Here is a 12057-nt window from a genome sequence, read left to right as displayed (position 1 = left end):
GGAGAGTTTACTTTTTATAAGTGTTGCCCATCCATTTTGGTTCCAAGTGAATTCTGAATACATGAATGGATAAAATTACTAGGATAATAAAAATAATTAGCACGTGATGGTACTTATCATGTGTCAAACTCATCTCTAACTACTTTAGATACAGAAAATTTTCCACTCCAGACTTTCTACCTGACTTACTATAGTCTGGATATATTGTATGTGTGCAGGCACACACACATGCATGCACACAGGCGCGCGCACACACACACACCTTCTGATGAGTGGAATTTGATTATCTATCGTTGCCAAAATATATTAATATACAATCAATTGTTATATACAATTATATATATCAATATACAATCAAATATATTAATATACGATGCAAAAATCAAAACCATCATGTTCAGGAATAAAAGTTTTCCTGCCTAATTCTATAGCTTATGCTGATATAATGACTTTTCTGTGAAATAGGTAACTTTGAAAGGGCTGGAAAACACACAGCATGGGGCTTGAAGGAAGACGGTTTCCACTGAAATCGGACCGACTAATGCTTTTCAATCTTACTTTCTGCCAGCTGTGCTAAGGAGGGGAGGATAGACTAACTCGTCCAAGCTCCATGCCCACAAACAAATATTTTAATGTCCTAAATGTTTTTACATGTCGAGAGCCATGGAAACTCCCTGACTGTGAAAGTCATCCTCTCTGGTTCTTTTCATTTTCAGGTTAGGGGAGCACTGCTGAGTGAGGCTGAGCTCACACGGTCAAGTCCCTGTTAGCCGAATGATTTACAAACTGAGAACTGGTTGATTTCTTACTGCTTCTCCAGTTTTTCAGCCGGGAAGGGGAGACTTTTGATGATATGATATGAAACACGGTATGTTCTGCTGGATTTAGTAAATCTACTGCTGCTGCTGGTGGTGATGAATCAAAATGAAGGGGGAGAAAGAAAGGAGGGGGAGGAGGAGAGCTACACAGAGCTGTTGTTCACGCGCCTGCATTACACCGCGTTTTCTGGTCAACGTGGTGACAACACTGATTATTTCTCTTAATACCAGTGATACTGTGGAACTGGGAAGCGTTCTGAAAAAGGACGGCCATTTGGTCTTTTGTGCCAAATCAGGCATTTCCACCTGGGTAACGCCTTGTGGTTTTATTCATTTTTCTGGACTCTGAGCACTGGGCAAGCAAAACAAGAATTAGGAGTTGTCGGGGTTTTTGTTGTTGTTGTTGTTTTGGTGTTTTTTTTTTTTTCTTCAGCAGGAGCTCTGCCCCTTTCCCACTGAGAAACTCAGACTGATGTTTTTAGCTGTTTACCCAAAAACGAATAAACAAAACCCAGTGACAACATCACCTCTTCTTTCATTATCGTTCACTATTTCGAGGTTATCAACATTTTTTAAAGTTGGCACCAATTCATCTCCTATATTTTGCCTCCTTGTTTTTTTTTTTTTTAAAGGACTAAAGCCCACTAACTAGTTTAAAAGAGATGATACAAACAAAGCAGGCTTTTTCCTCCTCATGAACTGTGTATATAATTACTTGAATCATGTTGAATTTCACCCATATGCTGGGGAAGGAAAAAAACCCAGCAAAAAATAACTACTGTGAATTCAAACTGCAAGTGAATGGAACCAGCCTCATTCATAAATGTCATATGAAGCTTTGGTTAAAAAGGCAAGTCTGTCATTCCAGGGACAGCAGCTGTTGTTATGTTGAACAAAATGGATACAAATGGGTATTATTTTAAAGTGAAATGCTTAATTTCAGGCCTAACAAGCACACTGTCCTCTGTGTAGCCCCGTGTCACCCGAGCCATGATCTCCAGTAGAGGGCTTGATTGCACAGGAAATGAAGCTCACAGGCTGCGGCCGACCGGACCAGCAAACACACTGGCAATGTTTGAGTTACTATGGCAATCACAAAATAGGAAAGGCTTTTCTTCTTTTCCCCATCTCTGCATGCAGCCGCAGTCTGCTCCTGAATAGGCCACATCTGCAAAAAGTTTTAACACGGTACTCAGATAAAGAAAAGGATCCCCAAAATGGGCACTGACCCGTCTCAAAAAATGTTGCAAATTTTACATACAAGAATTGGGGAGCCAGGCCACTTTGCACAGGTTATGTCATAATGCAAACACAAAGGGATAAAAGCGCATGAAGGCTTTGGCTGTCAGATATTGAGAGGAGGGAACAGCAGAAGTAAATGACAGCTTAAATGCAGATGTAAGGAGAGAAGTCAAAGATGGGTGACAGAAAGTTACTGGTCAATGAATAAGGGAGAAATTTCAAACACAAAAAAAACAGACAAAAGGGTAAAATACAATAAAATCTATCTATAGAGATTTACTGAGAAAACCCCCCAAAGCATATTTAGCCAATCTTGGAACCATGAAACCCTGTGAAACCAACACATGGCCCTTTAGACGGGGTCTTTGTAGACTTTTTGCATCCCACCACTGTCTCCATGCAACTTCTCAACGGGCTCAGGAGGCTCTCACACAATGCTGGGGCGCCCCTGAGGACTGATATTTCAGACGCAGCTCGGAAAAATGGATGTTCTCATTAAAAAAAATATAGATAGATAGATAGATAGATAGATAGATAGATAGATAGATAGATAAATAGATATAGATATAAATATACATAAAGACAGGTTTAGGGGATCCTTGGAAAGGAGCCCTTCTTGGCATGGAAGGACTGGCCCACACAGTGTCCTAGGGCGTTGTTGAAAAGACCTCCCCCACCATTTCCCTACACATTTCTTGAAAATTAAACACTTAGATTTTGCATCTCCTCCTCTCTCCCAGTTTAAAGGTGATGGGCCATTTTCCGCAATGGAGCTTCCTGCCCATGCTCTTGGTGTGAGGGGATCATCCTTGGGCTTCAGAAGAACATGGCTCGTCCCCCCTCATGGCTTATTAACCCCGCCACCCCCTCCACCAAGCCAAAGGGTAAGCGATGGTGCACCCCCTCTCAAAAAATCCAAGTGTCAGGAAGAGGCAAAAAACCTGAAATTAATCTTCACTTCTTTTAACTTAGCTATTCATGGCGTGAAAACAGTTGGAAAAGACTTGGGTGGGTAGCTGACTGAAAAGTCACCATTTGCAAGGGTTGAAACTCCGAGGGAAGAATACTTTTAAATAGCATGAACTCACCACAAAAAGTCCACAGTGCTGAAAGGCGTCCAGAGTCCAGTAAAACTGACACTACATTTCACATTCATTGACTCTTGTTCTTTTAGGGGAGTTTTCTTATGAAGAGAAAGAGGCGGCGGAAGACAATAGTGCTACCTTATCAAAGTTCATTCATGCAGCTATTTCAAATACTTTTAACTGCTTGTCAATAGGCCTTGCAAGTCTCTGAGATTCTAAACGTTCTGTCACATTTGTGTACTAACCACTTAAAGTTCTGCTAAAGCTTTGTGACCTGGACTGCCTCCCCTTTATGTGGGTCAAAATGCAAGGCAAAGCCATTGTGTTACACGGCCTTCATTAAATTCATTGATTTGACCTGTATTTTAAAGACCAAAAGTCAAATGGAATGGGAAGTTAACGTTCCCATACAAAATCTTCTCCTGGGCACTTTTCGGCTGCCTTGAACTATCTGGCGTGTAGGCAAAGGACGTTTTAGGGCTGTTTGAAGTCTGGCTTGCAGCTAGACGAGTTTTCTGGAGAAAAGCTGGGGCTTGTTTTTTAATTTCATGCAAGGGTGAAACAAATACCAGTGTTGAGGGAAGCTACTGCCTTGAACTCAACTCGATTTTCTTCCGAAGAGGTGGTTTTGTGCACCTTACAGAGCAGCCTGGCACGCCGCGGCTGGGGCCGGCCCCACTGCTCTGCACTGGGTATTTGCTCTTCTGGCTCAGAAATGTCTGCTGGTGAATTTTTAGTCAATATGCACTTGCAGACTTGAAACAAGCTTAGATTTTCTTCTTGACATATTGAGGAATGTCAGCTTTTCAAAGCCCTATCCTTGTATTTTTATGGCAAAAATGGTCACAAACAGTGTTCATTTAAAGGGGTGGGGAGGCAAGGGAGAAAGAAGAGTTGTCAATAAAAAGCCAGAAAAGTGCCCTCTGGCTACATCCACCTTAGCCTGCTCTTTCTGTCTCTCATTTTTAGCCTTGTTATTCTCCTATATTTTCCAATTAAAAAGAGGAGAAAAACCATCCATCCATTTCTTTATAGGAAGGCAGCACAACTCAAACTGTCAATACCACTTAGTAAATAACACAATTCTGATGATTTCCCCCCTCCCCCCAACTAATTCTGTCAACACAACGGGGCCACGACAGAAGATTCTAGACATACCCGTGAGATGTGGTTGAGGAGACTGAAGCTAGCAGAAATGAAGTGCCCCCCCCCAAGAAAGGCAGAACTGAGTGAGCACTTTGAGGCTCTATGTCAACTCAGAAGGAGGCAAAAAGCCCAGTGAGTGAATATACTTGTAGAAATCTCAAGACTTCCAGAACAGAGTTCTCCAAAGTCAGAGAACAATATCTTGGTGCCCAGAAAGCTCTCTTCTAATTGTTGTTAGGAATTATGACAGTATCGTTGTTGATACAGACACTGTATACAGTGTCTGTATACAGCATCGTTGTTGAACCAGACACTGTTATCCTCAATTTATGTAGTGAGGAAGTTGAGACTCAAAGGTCAAGTAGCTTTCCAAGGTCACATAGCACACAGCAGAATGGAACCAGATCTGTGTGATCACAAAGCCCACATTCTGAGCGGAACTTTGTGTAAGCTCCTTCCAATCACCCGTCCTGTGATTCTGTGCCTGTGGCTGAGAACGCAGTACAAAAGAACACATTAAATTAACTATTGGTGAGCACTCATTAGGGGTTATTGTTGTAAGATAAGAGCTATTTTCCCGAGGCTAGCTTTTAAAATAGAATAAAAATACATCTCTGGGGAAAGATGTAAATAGTAGAAGTCCTGAAGGTAGCCCAAGAAAGTGAACCGTTAACCCTATGCTCACCCTCGCAGAAATCACACCCATACAATTATGCCCCTTCATCATGCTGTCCCCAAAGTATGCTCCCGACGACCAGATGAAGGGTGCTAGGATAAGCCAGGAGGGGCGTGATCACGGCCTCCACCCCATGTGCCTACTCTGCCTATTTAGCTTGCTTCCCTGAGAACTGTGGTCTCCTTACCCCCTCTTAGGACAAAACCTGTATTGATACCTCTGGAAAGTTACAGCCTGTCCTAGTTTTTCCTGAGACAGTTTTGAGTTTTTTGTGGATGGGGCAACTGGAGCTTAGAGACTTTTGACTCTTAGTTTGTCGCTCTCCATGGTAGTCATATGACCTTGTATTAAAAAGGCAGTTTCTTCTTTTCCTGCAGCTGAGATAAAACACAGAGGGAATCTTTGGATTTGTTGGCATCCTTTCTTATTAATCACTAAGTCAAAAAACTCAGGGCTAGGACTATTTCCTCCTCAGTTTGAGAGGAGCCAGGCCACTGTCCTTCTCTTGTCCACCCACCAAAAGCAAGACTGTCCCAGTGGGCCTGGAGGACAGAGCATGGAACCAGAGAGGGTAGTTCTTGAGCCTTAAAATCTAATGGAGTTTGCCCTGTAGGTTTTGGACTTACTTGGGAACCATGATCTCTTTCTTTTTTCTGGTGTTTCCCATTTAGAACGGAAATGGCTGTCTTATGCCTGCCCCTCATTGCATTTTGGAAGCATGTAACTTATTGTCTGGTTTCACAGGTTCACAGATAGAAAGGAATTTTACCTCAAGATGAATCATATCTTGAGTCTCACCCACACCTGATTTAGATGATATTTAGGTGAGATTTTGGACTTAGAGTTAATGCTGGAATGGACTGACTTTTGGGATTGTTGGAATGGGGTGGATGTATTTTGCATGTGAGGAAGACAGCAGTGTTGAGGGGCTAGAGGGTGGAGTGTTATGGGCTGAATTGGGTCCCTCCCCCCCAATTCATGTGTTGAACCCCCGGTACCTCAGAATGTACATGCATTTCAGATACAGGATCTTTTAAAAGATGGTTTAGTTAAAATGAGGCCAATAGGGTGGGCCCTAATCCAACATTACGGGTGTCCTTATAAGAAGGGGAAGTTTGGACACAGACACAGAGAAAACCACGTGAAGACAAAGAGAGAAGACAGCCAACTACAAGTCAGGGAGAGGCCTCAGAAGATAGCAACTCTGCCAAAACCTTGATCTCAGGCTTCCAGCCTCCACAACTGTGAGAAAATAAATGTGTGTGGCTGAAGCACCCCCATTTGTGGTACTTTGTTATGGCGGCCCTGACAAACTAACACACTATGGTTCCAATGTTGCAGGTCAACATAAATTTGTTTTTGTTATTGTTTTTGGTGGCCATAACACATTGCAGACTCCTACTGAGGACCTGAGAACCCTAAGAACTTTTTACATAATGTGTTCATGCTGTAGAATAAAGAACATGGCCTTTGACCCTGGTTCCTAGGAGATAGCCTCTAAATCTTAGAATTTCCTCAGTGACAGAAGTGTCTTGTTGTTCATGGTGGGCTCTCAACCACTTGTGAGTTGATGCTAATGAGGTGAGTCAGGATGGGACTGTTCATGCCAGAAAGACCAGTCATATGACTAGAGGGCTGAGACCTTGAGCCACCTGGACCTCCTGGGGGGATGAGTCTGGAGACTGAATTCAGTCTTCTAGCCAATGACTCCATCAATCATGGCTCACATAATGAAATCCCAGTGAAAACTTTGAACATTATAAAATCTCTGTGTACTGAGGCCTGGGTGAGTCTCATGGTTGGTGAACATCCGTGCGCCAGGAGGGTGATGTATTGTGATTCCACAGGGAGAGGGCATGGAAGCTCTGTGTTCAGAACCCTCTAAGGCCTCACCCTATGAATCCCTTCCTTTGGTCCTGATTTGTATCCTTTATAATAAAACTGTAATTGTAAGCATATGATTTCCCAAGTTCTGAGAGTTATTCTAGAAAATTATCAAACAAACCTGAGGGGATTGTGGGAAGCCCCAGATTGATAGCCAGTTGTGGTCACAAGTGTGGGTGGCCTGGGTACCTCCAAACTTGCAGCTGGCATCTGAAATAAGGGCAGTCTTGTTGATGAACCCTTGAGTCTGCACTGACTCTGGGTGGTTAATATCAGAATTAGATTGCAGTACTACAGCCTGAAAGGCAGGATATCCCCAACCAGTATTTATGCAGTTAATTTTTTAAAAATATTGCTTATTTACTTTACTCTGATCATAAAGTTATACATATCTTTTTTAGAAAATATTTTTAATATAGGAAAATATTTCAGAGAAAATAAAAATTAGCTATTAACTAAAATTTAGCTATTAGAAAATAAAAATTAGATATCAAAAAATTAGCTATTAACTAAAAATTAGCTATTTAGCCACTGTTAAAATTCACTCTGTTGGAGCCCTGTCATCTATCCACCTACCCACCTAACAAATTAGAATCATACTATAACTTGGATTTGTAAAGTGTGATTTTTCACTCAGCATTTTGTTATAATGTTTTTCCACATTGTTAAAAATTCAGTAGAAGCATCTTTCATGACCACATAGTTTTCTACCCTATATACGTACTATAATATCTGTAATTCCCCTTTTGAACATTCAAATATATTCAGTGAACACCTGCTATATATTAGTTATTAGCAATATAGTAATAAACATGACGGATCAAGTCTTTGTCCTCAAGAGTCACCATTCCAATGGGAGAAATTTTAAAAATGAGCACTTAAATATTTATGCCAAGTTTTGACAGCTGTATGAAAAAGATGAAGCAGGGAGTTCTAGGTTTAATATAATGGAGTAAGCACATGCATCCAATTGAATCTGGACGCACCACTAAAACCACATAAAGTGATTTTTCTGAAACATAACCCTGGAGAGTCCAGAAAAGGAAATGAGCAAAAATAAAATTTAGAAGTTGTAAACTTGGAGAAACAGAAACAAATGTTGAAAAACTAAGCCAGCTAAGTCCCCAAATCTACTCACTTTCTATCACGAAACTCTCAAAAGGCACAGGGAACTGGAAGCACCAGGCATCTCTGGAACTGGGGGTGAAGGAGAGGAATGGAAAGAAAGAGGTCAGGTGAAACCATGTGTGAAGCAGTGCTATCCCAAGACCCCCCACACCATCCCACTCCACTGGGGATTTGCCCTTCCCGATCATAAAAGAAGACAGGGGTGGGTGGGGGGCAGTACCCCCAAAGAGTATCTCTGGACAAGAGGAGGTGAGACAGTGTCATCCTAAGAACAGGAGGGTAACCACGTGCTCAGTGCATGCTGAATGCTAAGACCGCCCTGCTCCACTCCCCACCTCACCCTTGCCAATTATACTCTGCCACCTCACTCTCAGAACATGAGCCGCCAGACTCTTACCCTCCAGGCAGGAGATTGGGAAATCTTTCAGCCCAAGAGGAAAAACTAAAGATACTGACAGTGGAGACCCCTCAACAACAGAACAGACCGGCCAAGTACTCTGTAGAGTGAGACTCAAAGTCAACTAGCCCATGCACACAGACAGAGCTCCCAAACAGCTTCATGGACCTAACGCCAATCATTAGCAGAACATCAGACACCTGACAACCCCCAAGACAGGAAAGTCATTTGCAATAAAACAGAGACCAAGAAGCGAGAGGAATTCTGCAAATTTATCTGAGGATAAAATAATAAACAAAGCTGATAAGCTCCTGCCTTCAGGAAGCATACATGTTAAGAGCCCATTGAGATAATCCAGGAGGGATTTAGTGGCAGGTTGTGTGGTGGGGAGGTGGGAAACATGGTGAAAGGAGGTCAGATTCTGGCTATAAGTTTAGGGGAGCGCTAAGAGGGTTGGCTGAAAAATTAGATGTAGACTATAGAAGAGAGGAATTAATGGTGAGTTATGAATGACTCCAAGAGAAAAAAGAAAGAAGACTGGAACACAGGGACCTATAGAATTTGACATGCCGTTTATACATTCAGGCAGAAATGTCATTAGGTGAATGGATGTGTGCATCTAGAGTGTAAGGGAGAAGTCCAGGCTAGAGACAAAAATTGGGGAATCATCATTCCTTCTATGTCTGTCCATGCTCTGCTGTCTGGGTCAGCTGAGGACATTCATTCCATCAGCTGGAAGGATGCTGCTTTGATCTACCCTAGTGAGATGGAGGTAGGCCATGGTGAACTGAGAAGCAGAAAATACAGAGCAGCCCAGTCCCTGTGACCCTTCTTCTGGTGGATACCCAATACCTGGTCCATACTAGTCCTGCCAGATGCCCTCTAGGAAGCCTTGGGTTCTTGAAAAGTCAGGGAAGCTGAGACCACTTTCTTCTCCTTGGGACCTTCATCGGACAGCAACAATATTGCCCTTCCCGTACATAAACAATTTTGTACCGGCTACTTAGTTTTTTAAAACTAAACCAAAATACAATTGGGGATGCATACACAGGCATTAAAACATCAGAAAAGCAACAGAAGTGTTAGTCTGAAAGACAGGATAGGGGTAACTGGGATGGAAAGAAGAGCATGTGCCTGAGAAAGAACATGAGAGGTACTGGCAATTTTCTATTCCTTAATCTCCTCGAAGGGCACATTGGCACCCACTGAGCATTGTTTTAATTGTAGATGTACATTCATCCACTTCTGTATATGTAATATGCTTCTCGATTAAAAATACTTAAAGAAAAAGCAATCTCACTGACAACTGCACCAAAAATAATAAAATATCTAAGAATAAAAAAAAAATACTCAAAGAGGTGAAGTAGGGTTCAGGGTTTGAAGAGTGATGGAGAAGGGCTGCTAGAGATAAGGTGGTCAAGAAAGCCTTCTCTGAGGCACTGACAACTCGACATGGACCAGAATGACATGAAGGGTCAAGTGATGCAAAGTAACTTGGCGAGGCGTAGCATTCCAGGCAGACAGAACAGACATTGCACACACCCCAAGGAGGGAATGAGCTTGATATTCTCAGGGAACAGCATAAAGACCAGTGAGGGAGGGAGCTAGTGGCTCAGAGAGGAGGCTGGAGCCAGATGGTGCAGGCCCGGTGAGCAAAATATGTTAGCTGTTATCATCAGTACTATGTTTAATATTGATATTATTCCTAACGAAGGGAGAGCTAGCAGAAAGTTTTGAGCAACGGAAGAATGAGAGCTCATTTACGTTTTGTAAGCGTGACTCTGGTCACTTTGTGGAGGATAAGTAGATGGTAGAGATGCAAAAGTGCAAGAGAGGGACCACTTTAAAGAAACCATTGTGGTCATCCCAGCGTACGTTTAAGTTGTTTCGGATGTCTGATTGTCATGAATGTAACCCATATTTCCAAGCCCCAAATGAGGTGGCATTAAAAATAGCCACTTGCCAAACTCTATTGATAGCCTACCCTACATCCATCTTTCCCTTTACCCAATAGATCTCTGCTTTTATTCAACAATTCCCCCCTTCCCTACATAATGAAGTGGAAGTGAATAACCACCCTCAGCAAGCCAATGGGTAGGACTGCACCTTGAGATATGGTTCTAGCCAGCGGAATGTAGGGGAACATCAGCTTGGGCTTCTGGGGAGAGTTTTTTTACTCTTAGAAAAAAGAGTGTCTTCTTTTTTTCATCTGAGGCATGACGACATCCAGAAAAGGGAGGACCATCTCATTCTGGGCCTTTAGCCTCAAGCCAGTGAAGAGATGGCCCAGAGAAGGAGGCAGCGCCAGGAGAATGGTGGAGAAGCCAAGCTGAAGACCTAAAGTACCACACTGGGAGCTGTGTCACCCCTGGACTTGTCTGAGTGGAGGAATAGAAGTTCTTCAAATGTATCTCCTCCTCCAAACCTAAATGGGACCAGGAATATTTCCCTCACTTGTACCATTCATGAGGGGCTTCATCCACAAGGGATCCTTTACTTGTATCTGTCTTTCCTCCTGAAGATTGTGGTTATCCCACACGGGGCAATCCCCTCCTCCTGACTACCTATTAGTGCGTGGCTACAGCTGTGTAATAACTTTAATAACGATCAGATAATAGTGATTCTTAGCATGTTATTTGCCTGTTGGCCAAAGGCAGAGAGATTGTTTTCCAAATAGTCTCTGCCCTATTTCCTTTCTACAGTAATTAAAATTCTGCATTTTATACTTAGAGGTTAGGTGTAACAGTAGTATCCATAGTATTAGTTAGCTTGTCAACAATCTTTCTGGATATTCACGTAATCTCAAATCATTCTAAGAAAAGGCAGATATTATTAATCTGGATGGGCAAAGGCGCAGCCCCTTGCTTATTTTCCTATAGTTTGTTAATGAGATACCATATGCAGCATCCAGTTCTGTGATCTATTCCTCACTTTATTTATGTGGGTGTACTGGGTAAGTCACTGGGAGCTTTTGGATAGTTAGGGACAAGTTAACCCACTTTTAAGGGGAGAAAGGGAGAGGAAAAAGCCGGTGGGGGGAGTCAGGGCGGTGGGGATGGGGGTGTCGTTAATGTCAAAGCAAGCTAGAACAGGCTTTCTGTTATTTGCAGCCAGAAGTACCCTAACTAATAGCATCACTTCATTCTGGAGGCTCCACAGTCCCTATCAGTTGGTCCTCAGCCATGAACTCCTCTTAAAGTCTGGGAGGGGTGCCCAGCTGGCTCAGTTGCTGGAGCATGCAACTCTTAATCTCAAGGTTATAAATTCGAGCCCCACGTTGGGTATAGAGATTACTTTTAAAAAATTCTTAAAGTCTTCTGGGAGACTCCAGGGGTGATGTACATGTGCTTGGGGCCACTTTTTTTCCTTTTTCATCTTCCTGAAGGATGTCTGTTTACTCATAAATCCTTGAAGAGAGGGTCGTCAGCAGGACCATCACTGCTGGTGTCCCCTGGGACAGACAGGCTGACCCCTGCTAAAGGCACTGTGCTCTCAGTGTGTCTGTTGCAGAAGGTGGCAATGGTCACCTCCAGCCTTCACCGTGAGCGATGCCAGGGCATCTACATTTCATGCAGAGGGAGAGCATGTCTTTTTCCATATTCCCTGTTGTCAGCCTCTGGCCCAGACACCAAAGCACTCGATCCCTCAAGGGTCACTACCCCTCCCCATCATATCAACTTG

At 42.8% G+C, this 12057-nt stretch overlaps 1 long non-coding RNA gene across 2 annotated transcripts; it reads right to left on the bottom strand.

The window, feature by feature from the left end:
- Nucleotides 1-1406: 1406 nt before the first annotated feature.
- On the bottom strand, nucleotides 1407-4538 carry LOC141373079 (uncharacterized). Of its 2 annotated transcripts, XR_012378708.1 has the most exons (3): nucleotides 4304-4538; nucleotides 3149-3243; nucleotides 1407-1986 (listed from the first exon to the last, which is right to left on the bottom strand). It is a non-coding gene; the product is annotated as an uncharacterized lncRNA (long non-coding RNA). The 2 variants fall into 2 exon arrangements; XR_012378709.1 differs by lacking the exon at nucleotides 4304-4538 and having other exon boundaries at nucleotides 3149-3939.
- Between the last annotated feature and the right edge of the window lie 7519 nt (nucleotides 4539-12057).

This window comes from Callorhinus ursinus, unplaced genomic scaffold, assembly GCF_003265705.2.
Source record: "Callorhinus ursinus isolate GAN/ISIS: 27379988/994484 unplaced genomic scaffold, GSC_fseal_2.0 scaffold7, whole genome shotgun sequence".
Lineage (NCBI taxonomy): Eukaryota > Metazoa > Chordata > Mammalia > Carnivora > Otariidae > Callorhinus > Callorhinus ursinus.
This window is presented reverse-complemented; position numbering and strand designations above follow the sequence as displayed.